Raw genomic sequence first — 12590 nt, 5'->3', positions numbered from 1 at the left:
TTCAGCATAATTCTTTGATTATTAACCTTTTACATCTAAATTTTGACCACCCTTTTACATCTGAATTTTGACCATTGGAGACGGTATCTCATTCTACAACAAAGATTTGAAAACTCCTGATGGCTCAGTGTAAAATGAAAGAGGGAAAGACCCAGAGAGAGAGAGAGAGAGAGAGAGAGAGAGAGAGAGAGAGAGAGAAAGAGAGTGGGGTGTTGGCTATGAAGGCATGCTCATACACACATGTAACAACTGGTCCAGTTTCCTTTGGTCGGCCCAACATTGCATCAGTCTCCTCTGCAGCCTTCACTGTCTGAAGGGGGTTACCTGAGGGTGTGACCTCACTTCTGGCTCCCGCTCCAGGTGGTCTACCTGTCACATCACTGTCGTGATGTCACCGGCAGGGTGATGTCATCACCACAGCTGTGTGCGCTGCTCCCGTTTGCACCTGCCCCCGCCGGGTCAGACGCGCTCAAAGTTACCAGCGCCACCGCGCAGAGGTCGAAAGGAGGAAGAGTCCAATGATAAGATGCACTCCACTGGACTCCACTCGTCTTTGGATCTTTTCTTCTCTTTCATCTCTTTCTCTTTCCTGCTCTTGTTGTAGAGCATGCTGGTACTTGATCACCTGTCTGGTTGTGCTTTTAGTTCTTATTTTCTAGTCTCTCTTTCTTTCTGTCTTTTGTTCTATTCACTCTTTCTTTCTGTCTTTCTTTCTTTCTTTCTTTGTCTTTTTCTATCTCTATTTCTATTTATTCCTACCAGCTTTCCTCCCTTACTTCATTCATAAAAAAACTGAATTTATCACCCCATTTTTACAGCTTTGTTTACCTCTAATACCTTACAGAATATGTTCATACTGATTTATGAATATGGTGTAATATAACCAAGACAAAAGCGTCCTGTAAGTGCATGGCTCTCCATAAAAGCAGTATCAAACCTGTCTTCTGTCGCCTCCATGTTGATGTGCAAGGATGGTCATGCTCTGCCTAATCACTGAATGCCAATAGTGTGGAGGAGGAGGTAGTTTTATGTAGGGATCTCCATCCCCGTGCTAATATTCCCTCACTGGCTGATTGTCTCTGTTCCAGGCTCTGTAATTGTAGCCACATCCAATTAAATTTCCAATTCAGCCTTCATTAATCACCTCACTGATCGGCTCGAGAGAATATCACTCAACCCCCCCCCCACACACACACACACACACACACACACACACACACACCCCAAACACTCCTCCCACCCCCTGGAAGACTTGTGCAGTGTACACAGACAAGTGTCAAATTGCTGCACCGGCAAAAAGGCCTTTTAATTGTTTTTAGATCAAGGAAATCTCAGGTGGTTCAGTCCTCTTTAGTTGTCCTAAATGTTTTGTCAAGTTATTATTCCTTTATTAATATTACATTAGGGTGTGGCTTGAAAGAACACGGATAGTCAGTTACTGTAGCTGATTCATTCATAACTACCAAGCCTGCCTTTGGGGTGTAGAAGAAAAACAGTTATTTGTGTTATATGTCATATACACAATGGTTTAGAATATATTGTATGTACACAATTTCTCTATATTTATCTGCCCCATACTGACTTTTTCGATATTTTGGGTACAGTCTACATCCAGAGACGAAAACAAACAAGTTGTCAATACATGTTACAAACAAAGAATGCGGTTCCTAGTAAATGCCTCACAAATACCCAGTAACTAGCATTACTCCATTTAGTGTATATGCTTCCCTTCTTCACACAGGAGATGGTTCCTGTCATTTAAAGGCAGTGCCAGTAACAAGGGGTTTCTGTCATGGCGATGCTGCAGTTGTCAAGGAGAACTAGACAGAGTCGGAGAGTCTCATCAGTGTTGTGGAACTCTAATGGAAGATGAGCAAGATGAATCCTGACAGTCGCTCCTCTCAAACAGGAAGCCATGTTCGGAGAGGTCAAAGAGGGTCACATGTGGATAATCACACAGAGGGAAGTGATGCTAATGACAACACTATACTGGGAACTTGCATTACATTAGACAAGTCCATTTAACAATATGTCTACTGAAAGACAATATGTTTCATTCTTAATATTCAGTTAGTTTAGCATTTTTCCCCCAGGGCTAGCCAAGTTCTTGAAGAATGGACTCACCAGCCAGTGGTCAATGTTTCTAAAAGGTTTCACCCAAACATGACAGCTCTGACATTTTCAACTCAATTTTCGTGCCAATAGTCATTCATAAAAGAAAAGGCTTGTCATCTTAGTACAAACAGTATTTCAACACAGTGGCAGTGACCAGAAATATTTACCTGACCATTTCTAATGTCTCGCTAATTCACAGCCTTTCACTCAATTTTCAATTTTATAAAACACTTTTTGCAAAACATTACACACATAGTTCACTTTCTTAGACACAAAAAACAGACGTTGAACACTTGTGTGTCTTTTTAAGGCACTGCCCCTCAAAATGCAGGATGTATAAACCAGTTCCAAAGGAGGGTCAATTTTTTTATAATGTAGTGTATGCTGTGTTTATATAGTGAACAAGTTGAAATACTGTTTTGGTACAAAATGCACTATACTGTAAAAATCCATCTTACTGTTACAACATTCGACACCCTAAATGACCTCCAATTTTTGTGCTGACTAAAAATAGGCTGTTAATAACTTTGTTAGCAACATATTTTGTATTGTGTACATTCTAGCACAAAAAAAATGCAAAAGTTTAACTGTGTGTGTGCAACACTTTGGTCCACAGTGTTTAAAAAGAAAAAAACTGGTTAGGGATAAGCATAGGGATTTGTGAAAGTACACTATTTGTGTGTTTATATATTCTTTATCAGATTGCCTTATAAAGTGCACTGTAACACTATAACTGCAAAGGACTTAAACCAGTTGTGTAGTTAGTGGTCTAACTACAGTATATGAATAGCTCTGTTTTCAATTTGCAGATTTGTGGTGTTTTACATTTTGTGTGTGCAGTTTTGTAAATTGTGTGAAGAGTTTAGAAAAAATGAGAACTAGTTTCAGACATGTGTAAGCAGTATTACAGTAAAAAAAAAAACTGTAATACTCAGACAAATATGTTAGGATCATGCCAGCAAGAAAACATTACTTGTGGTTGATTGCGCCCATGCTGCTTCATTTATTTACTCTTCCATAATGCTACTATAAAGTCTGAGCAAAATATCAGCAGGTTTACACAGATGCAATCCAACACACTGAGTAATATGTTCAGACACACCAAACCAAAGCCGAAAAAACCCTTAAATATACAATTCACAGAACTGTTCACGTCCAGCTTTAGGGTTGGATCATTAACGGTCTCATTGGGTCACATATCAGTTCGTGACTGAGAAAGACAAAAAAAAAAAAAAAATGGTTTCCAGATTGGGGATCCTGTCGGGGCTGGTGATATGTTCTGTCTGAAGGGAAACCTTGCACACCCAATCCCTGCTCATTGAGGGGAGTGTTGCATCTAATATAGCAAATTGCTGTTATACATCTAATGGACCTCTCTCATTTTTAATCTGGCCGTCAGCGGTAAGTATGAAACAATAATATAAATTAAACTACCTTGGTAATCTTCATAATGGCCGATGAGGCTGGCTGTCCTCACACTTGGATAAGAGAGGGTGAATAGGAGGGGTGTGTGTGTAGCAATGTGAGAAATGAGCTTTGTGTCTGTGTGTGTGTGTGTGTGTGTGTGTGTGTGTGTGTGTGTGTGTGTGTGTGTCTGTCTGTGCGTGTGTGTGTGTGTGTGTGTGTGTGTGTGTGTGTGTGTGTCTGGTCACATTTCTGGTGTGTTTTTGGATATGTGTATGGTGGGTAGAGCACAGGTGTTTTTGAGCGTTGAGCTCTGTCCAGACTTGTGTTTGTGTCTGGTTGGTGCCAGACAGAACAGATCAGTGAAATCAATTTTATTTAGTCTGCATTTACCTAGGTTTGCACGGCTGAGCAGCCTCTGATCTTTCTCAGCAACACACACACATGATCGACACAATTCCCTGGAGCATCTTGCAACCACTTGCATTAACAACGGCAATTACGGCAGGTAGGGTTCTCTCTGTATTTCGTCAACTGAGAATTCAGAAGGTCTACCTGAGATTTGCTCAAATTTGAGTTTTTGCAACAAATGATATCAAATAATATGGTTTGGTGCAAAATAACAATATATTATTCATGAAAATAATATAAAATATTAAATAAGTTATTTGATTCTATACACAAACACACACACACATACACACACACACACACACACACACAAACACACACACACACACACACACACACACACACACACACACACACACACACACACACACACACCTGAAACATGCTCATGAACACCCCTTTACTACTGAAGTATTAGAGCAGGCACTGGTCAGTGAGACTGAGGGACGACCCTGACCTAGAACAGAGGGGTTGGAGGGGGGTAGCACTGGAGAATGGGCAGTGGTTGGGGAGAGGGATGCTTTCTTTTTATTGTATACATAGTCAATCCAAGGCATGGTCCTCATGATGGGTGGTGTTGGGTGGTAAGAGCATGCATCTGTTCAAAGGTTTTATCCCCAACTGATTTCCCCTCAAATAGATAAAGAGAAAGTGAGAGAGAGAGGGGGGGGGGGGGGGGGGGGCGTTCATCTGATCTCGCTCTCTCTGGTGTCAAACAAGAGCGAATCAGAGACAGTCTGTGGGCCCTCGAAAAGCCCCTTTGTCAGATGGACTGACCCGATCCATAAGTCCATTGTCACTCAGCATGCTAAACAAGTATAAGCCGACCATCCGGTTTAATGCAGCAGGCATTACAAAGGGATTCCAAGGGGTCTGGGGCCAGATCCATGCATATAGGGCTGTCGGGGGTGAGGGGCTTTTGACGTGCTTCAGACCAGATTACCGGGAGTACATAGCGAGTTATCCTGGGGTATGGAGTGACAAGGGCCCATCACTTAATGATCTGGGCATGACACAGACAGCTAATCTCATCTGTTGCTGTTGCACCTAGCTGTTGGTGTTGGTGTCATTGTGACCCAGTGCAAGAGCCTCGTGCTGATGAGCATGCAATAGATGTTTGCATCAGGATCAGTTTATTCCAATAAAAATGTAATGTTTGTACTGTGACATCTTTTTTTTTAGTTTGTATTAGTCAGTGCTTTTCATTGATTTAGCATAACAGCAGTGTAACAACAGATTCACAGTACACTGCTTGTAGTTTTTGAAGTGGTCCTTGTACCAAACCAGAACAGCAGAATAAGGTATTTTATTCATGTATTCATAGTCAGTCACAATAACAACCTAAAGACTGCAGTAGACCATTTAGTGGAACCCCAGAGTTTTCAGATTTGCATTTATGATGGGGTAATTAAGATATATTTATTATTCAAACAATCCCTCATAAAAAAAAGAAAAAACTAATGAGCATTTGTTTTGATGACAGTTAAAATGCGAGCGAAACCCTATTTATATCTGTTAGCGCTGGCTAACAGATCATTATGGTCCAGTCATTTGTCAGCATGGCTCGGGCTCTCTCCCCGTGATCGCCAGGGTAACAAAAGCTCCTGGGCCCAGCCACAACATTGATCTCCCCGAAAACAGGCCTCTGGGCTGAGAAGCCATCCATAATGCTTATGGGCCTGTCTCAGTATGGGATTGGGCCCGGGTAGAAACATACATACTCAAAGGAAGGGAAACATAGGGAAACATGCCGTATCTGTAGTAGACATTAATATCTAGTATGTACACATATGTATGTGCATGCACGCATACCATACATGTACACGTGCATGTATGTATGTATGTATGTATGTATGTATGTATGTATGTATGTATATATGTGTGTTGTGTGTGTGTGTCTACAGTATATACTGTATGTATGTATGCATATATGTATGTATGTATGTATGTATGTGTGTGTTTGTGTGTGTGTGTACAGTATGTATGTATGTACGTACGTATCTACATGTTTATTAATGTCTGCCCTCCGTCCATGTTTCTCTCTCTATCTATCTCACTTATTGTTTGTCTCTGACTCTCTGATGTCTCCACTCACACGTCTTGAACACTTCCTGACAAATGCACAGGCTGAGTAGTAAAGCAAAGTAGAAAAGCTCTTCCTGATGCGACCCAGCAGTATAATGCAAGGATTTACAGACATGTTTAAAGGACAGGAACGTACTCCCCTCCCGCTCTCCACCCCTCTCACCTGTTCCCTCTGCCCCCCTCCTGCTGTAACTACCTGTGTACCCCCGCCCATCCCATCCACCACCTCACCCTGCAACAGACGCCTTATCAAACGTGACTGATTGCAGTAATCTGTACTCTGGCCGGCCATTAAGCAAATTACCTGCATCATTGCGAGGATTAGTCTCATTAGCACATGATTAGCATCAAATTAAAATAATGAGTGTTTAACTTGTGATGTCTTCCAGTTGTTGGAACAGCTTGATCAGTCTCCATGGGCGGTGCAGGGGTGGTGCAGGCGGTCGGCGAGGACGGTGGACATATGATTGACCGTCGTCAGGGGCGACCGCAGGGCTCCGCTCCGGTCGACGGCGAGGCTCAAGGTGATCCCCAAAACCTGGTCCTCCTCAGGGGCGCGGCCTGCTGAGGGCAGCAGAAATCACCCACTGAGTGATGAGCGCTGGAGTTGCACTGGGGATGACTGATAGTCGCTCCGAACAAATGAGATCCACACTGTGGAAGCTGTTATCATGCAATTTGTGCTCTTAGGCCCCCAACTGACTATAGGTTTGCAGATGCACATTTGATTTGAGACCTCACGTATGACCAAGATGATCTTGATTGCAAGGAATTGTGAGGAGTGCGTCTGCCAAATGAGAAAAATGTTATACTTGACCAGGACACAATTGTGGCTATTTTTTGTCTGAACCAACAACCAAGGACTGAAAACACACTGTTGACTTTCAATTTTTTTTTCTGGTTTTGGAAACATGGTTGGAAATAACACTTCACTGTCTGTTTTACCTGTTGTCTTGTTGTCAAATAATGTTGTCATTTTTGACATAAGGCTGTAAAACAGTCCCCGCCATTTGATAATTAATCAGACTGCATCGCGATCAAAGAATGAATCAAATTGCTTGCAATTTCAAATATCATTTTTTTTTTTGTCTGGTCTCTAAGTAAAAATCCCACTGTGAGATAGCCATTGCTAATTTTTGTCCTTAAATAACTGTTGTGTCCTGAACATCTGTCATGCTAAATATAATCTACTCCATTTGAGGTTCTTATTGTGTGTCAACCTGTTGAAGCCACAAAGCACAAAAGCTGTTCAGCTTTGAGACAAAAGTGGAAGATTTAAATAAATATGGGAGCGTTATGCTATTACAGTTATTTCCACCATTTTCCCTCCCCCTGGCTGAGGACAGACAAATGGTTGTCAGCACTCGAGTGTAGTGCACCTTCTGCTTTCATCCCAGTAGAAGATTTATTTTAATGCCACAAATGCATATTTTGGTGCCATTAAGTGTAGTTAAAAACTGTAATGCTAACCTGCTGCTAGCAGATTATGTCCCGAATGAAATTATGTTTCATCAAGGAGGCCCCCGCGAATGACAACAGCTCGCGGCTTGACTTAATATTGCGATGGTGGAGCACAATGTCTTTTGCGGCGCTGAAAACAATAGCGGAGTTAAATACGCGGGGCCTACATTTAATTTAATCTACGGGGGATTATCTTTCTCCTAATGTCAGCGCCTAAGATCCCCTCGGAATATTAAACACATTTCTCTGCAGATGCTTCCGGAGTAATGGACACAGATTTTTTTTAATACCCTTGTGATGCCAAGCTTGCTCGCGACATTCTGTGGGGGAGATGGCACTTCCTAAGTGGTTACGCAGTTGGAAGCGCTCGGACTGGGACACAATAGGGAGAGCACGGACCTCGTTTAAGCTCGTACGGGTTTCCATCAGCTGGTGATTAGATACCCTGGTGGATGCATTCTTCTCTAGCAGTTACACTTTCATTTGTTTAGTAGTGCTCAATTTCAAATTATTTTCAAAACTCCAAAAAAGCCTTCCTCCATACTATAAACGCAAACAAACACATATCAGCTGAAAGTACAAAATGCATCTGTGCTCTACATGTTGATATGTTGTGCCATATGAAAATTGTAATGCTATATAATCTATAACACGCTTTATAGTGTTACATTTTGATGTAAGGAGTCTAAAGCTTACATAAGAGATCTTAGTTAAGCTTGACCCTTTTGACCCTGATAGATAACGGCACAGTGCATTATACTGAGAGGGTAGTGCCATAGCTTTCCCTTTGTAGTGACTCTACCCCTGTGGTTGTTGTTTTTTATAGCCTTTGTATTTAAGACCCTTTTTTCACTGACTTAAATTCCTATGAACCTCTCACTCTCTCTTTCTATCTTTCCCTGTGTGTGTGTGTGTGTGTGTGTGTGTGTGTGTGTGTGTGTGTGTGTGTGTGTGTGTGTGTGTGTGTGTGTGTGTGTGTGTGTGTGTGTGTGTGTGTGTGTGTGTGTGTATGTGTGTGTGTGTGTGTGTGTGTATGAGAGAGAGAGAGTGGCAGCAGTAGGTGGTGTATATTCATTTGTGCTTGTTCTCCAGTGTTTCGTGATACAAGCCCACTGTTGTTGAATGATAACACATTATTTAAGGGGAATTCTTTTTTTCAGAGAGTATACTGTATATGAGGACACACGTACTGTGCATTGGTAAGCTGTGCTGCGATTCAGTGCTGTAAAGGCCAGGGCTGTGTTTCCCAGAGTCCTCTGAACGCTAATAAAGTTTACCTCGAAATGTACCTTAATGTTTAGAGGTGATTTCCAGAACATCCGTAGCTAAGTATACCTTCTATAGGAGACACTTTTGTAAGGTTGGTCTGGACCAATCTTAGCTATACAATAACATATTCTTCAGATAAAACAAATGTTTTAGAGCCTGTGTTAGTGTCTGGATCTATGCACTGACTGTGATGCAATACCAAGATATGTCTTGGTCAGTGCGACTGGTATATCCTTCATCAGAACTTAATGTATTTGGCTCCAAAAGCACAATAGATCTTCAACTGCTTTGTGACTTCAGATACTGTACACACCCAACAGACTATAATAAACTTTGTTCACAATGACCTACAAAGGAAGAAGGTAGCAAAAAACGATGTGTCAGATGTGTCTTCTTTGCACTGCCTTCTCATAACGTTTAAGAAGTATTATTTGAATAGGCGTGAGGGGGTATAGAGGTTTCCTCTCCTTCAGAGAGCTTTGGGCCCAGAGACCGACTCCCTCATTTTCAGATTTAAATTGTGAGGGTTTGATGAGTTAATGAACTTAAGCTGCGGAAGACAAAAAAAAAAATCACATTCCCACTGCAGCAAATAGCCAAGGGCAATAGCCGATAACTAATGTGTGGAATATTGCAATTAGCATAGCAAAGTACTTACAGGGATCAAATTAAAAAATTCATTAATGCACGTGCTTAATTAAGAAACACTTTTCGGTTTACATGATAAATTATGACACCTATTAAATCTTCCACTACAAGCTGTAATGGCTTCTTTGCTCCTGGGCAAAGAGACTGTTTCCTTTCGGGGTTAAAGGATCTCTCCAAGGACCTGGGGTATTTGTTACAGTTTTATTAGGAATGATGTTCCCTCTTCTTGCTACTCTCTCTCTCTTTTTCTTTCTTTCTCTCTCTCACTCTCTCTCTCTCTCTCTCTCTCTCTCTCTCTCTGTCATCTCAACTCGCCTGACTTTACAGGGTCTTGTTCCAGCTATGCGTCCTGCACTTACACGTTCGCTGTAATTGAAACATGAAACTTGATGGCTTCCTCAATTGAATTAGAGGTTTCAGGAAAATCACAGACTCCTCGAGTGATGTTTTCCTCTTTAGGCGATCAATAATTATGTATGAGCTATGTATACTCTTGGTCTTGACATCCTGAATTACATTTTTGTGTTGCTGTTTTAATGGGAATGTACAACGAAGCACATTGTTTTAGGGGAACCAATGAAATGACATGATGCACAGCACACGTGGTTCCACCACAACCATCTAAATATCCTCTGTATAGTCTTCTCGGTGCAAATCCATGTGTGCAGAAAGGACACTGAGTATGGATGTTCAGAGGTCTTTAAGGGTTCAACAGTAACTATAACCTCTTAGGAGCAGCATCACAGCAGACGTCTGCAAACAAACTAGCCTACTGGAGGTGTACTCAAACACTGATCAGGAAATGGTCTTTTGTGCTACTGTCTCTCTGTGGTCAGTTATTTTCGTGTTTCTAAGAACTCTACTATCTACATCTTGTACAAGCTGAAGCTGTTTGATGGTCTTTTCGAATGCCTGTGAAAAGACCATTGCAGTAGTCAACCCTGCTAGAGATAAATGATGTATGAATGAGTTTTTGTAAATCATGTTACAATAGGTCTCTGAGTTTGGCTATGTTTTTAAGATGGTTAAAAACTGATTTAGTTATTGCTTTCACATAGCTGTTAAAACACAGTCATTTAGGTCACCAAGGTTTTTAACAGTATCCTTCCCCAGTCCTTTTGTGTCAAGATGATTAGCAATCCTAAGTCTCTCTTCATTTCTCCTCAACAAGATTACTTCAGTTTTGTCTGTATTCAACTGAAGGAAATTTTGAATCTGGTCAATGCATTGAAAAAGAGATTTAAAAGAACCATACTATTAAATACACAATGAAGTGCTTACTCCTTCAGTCACTTAGGAAGTGACTGTAGCTTTCGACCAGGAGAAGATGTCATCAGGTGGTGACCAACTTTCATTGGACGTTTCGACCCTGAACCACAACGCCCTCGAGTTGGCGGGCCGGCAGTGATGGCCAGTCACTGCCCATCTTCTCCTGGTCCCCAGCTTCTCTCCTCCCTCCTATTCCAGAGCCAGCAAGAGGCTCTCTCTGCGGCTTCCCCCAACCTACGGACAGCTGTCTTCCTCTCCCTTCCTTTTATTCCCAGAGCTGTGAGTGTATTCCACACAGACTGTGCCGGGAAGCCCCTGCATCCGACCTCCACTGGGAATAGCCAGGCCTGCCATCCCTTGTCCCTGCATTGTTGGACAAGGTCCTGGTACTTGGTGGCTTTCCTCTCGTAGGCTTCACCGCATCCTTCTTCCCACGGGACGGTCAGTTCGATCAGGATGATCTTCTTGGCCTCTTCTGACCAAATGACCATGTCAGGCCTCAGGGAAGTTTGGACGACCTGGGGAAAGTGTAGTTTCCTTCCCAGGTCTACCCTCATCTCCCATGATGGTGCTGTCTGCAGTAGGCCCTTCTTGGTCTTCTTGGAGGATGATGGTTTCTCCCCCTCCCTGATGAACTGGATGGATGGTGTTGGTCTCGATTGAGGCTGGTGCTTTTTCCGTCTCTCCTGCTCCAAGATGTCGGCTAGTGCTCTGAGGACCTTGTCGTGGCGCCACCGGTATCTCCCCTGACTAAGAGCAGTCCTGCATCCTGCCAGTATATGCGCCATTGTTCCTCTCTCCCCACATAACCTGCACTGTGGGTCCTCCCTCATTCCCCACCTGTACAGGTTTGTTGGTGTTGGAAGGGTGTCGTACACTGAGCGGAGCAGGAACGAGATTCGGAAAGGCTCCAGTCTCCAGAGTTCGGGCCAGGTGATCTTACGCTTTGGTAGTTCCCACTTCGTCCAGGCTCCTTGTAAACCAAGCTCCACAGCCCTAGACCATCTCCCCTCCTCCTCTAGCTGCCGGACCTCGGTTTGGACCATGACTCTCCTCTGCCTTGGGTCGGCTTTGGTCCATTGTTGGAAATGGGTGGACCCTAGTCCCTGCCGCCCAGTGCACGGGTTCCCGATGATGTCCTTCAACTTTAGTAGGCTTTCTGCCTGTTCCACTTGTGTGGCTGCTGCCCATTTACGCCCAGATCTTGTGGTGACGCCTGCGCCTCTAATCATCTCGTCGGTGGAATCTCTGAGCATCATCACAATCCTGCACTTTGCCACCTTGAACTCCTCAACCACCGATGATAGGGGTAGCTGTAGCTGTCCCGACCTGATGTAGAGCCCTACTGACGTGAAGCTTGGTGGAATACCAAGCCACTTGCGGAGATGTTTGTTGACTTTCCTCTCGATCCCTTCAACCGCTGTCATAGGTATCTCGTAAATCGTCAAGAGCCACAGGAGTCTTGGAAGCAGGCCATGCTGGAACAGCCAGGTCTTGAACTTGCCTAGTAGGCCTGAACTCTCTATCTTTTTAAGCCACTCTTCTGCCTGCTTCTCGGTCCTTGAAACACTGCCTTTGTCCTTGAGAGATGAATCGTACCACTTGCCCAGGCATTTTATTGGGTTCTCCTCAATCGGTGGTATGACTTCCCCCTGGACTTGAAGCTGGAACCTGTTGGTAACCTTACCATTCCTGATCACCATGCTTCTTGACTTCTTAGGCTTGAATTTCATTCGAGCCCAAGTTGCCACGTCGTCAAGTGCCTTCAGGATCCACCTTGTTTGCACATGGGTTGCCGTTGTGATGGTGAGGTCATCCATAAAGCCTCTTAATGGAGGTTGGCGAATGCCAGACTCCATTATTGGCCCTCTGGATTCCTTCACTGCCGCTGTAATGAGAAGACATTAGGTAAGAAGGCTAAGTAAATT

The sequence above is a fragment of the Clupea harengus genome, chromosome 7 (genome assembly GCF_900700415.2).
Source record: "Clupea harengus chromosome 7, Ch_v2.0.2, whole genome shotgun sequence".
NCBI classification, from domain to species: domain Eukaryota; kingdom Metazoa; phylum Chordata; class Actinopteri; order Clupeiformes; family Clupeidae; genus Clupea; species Clupea harengus.
The sequence above is the reverse complement of the archived record's forward strand: the minus strand, read 5'-3'. Positions refer to the sequence as shown.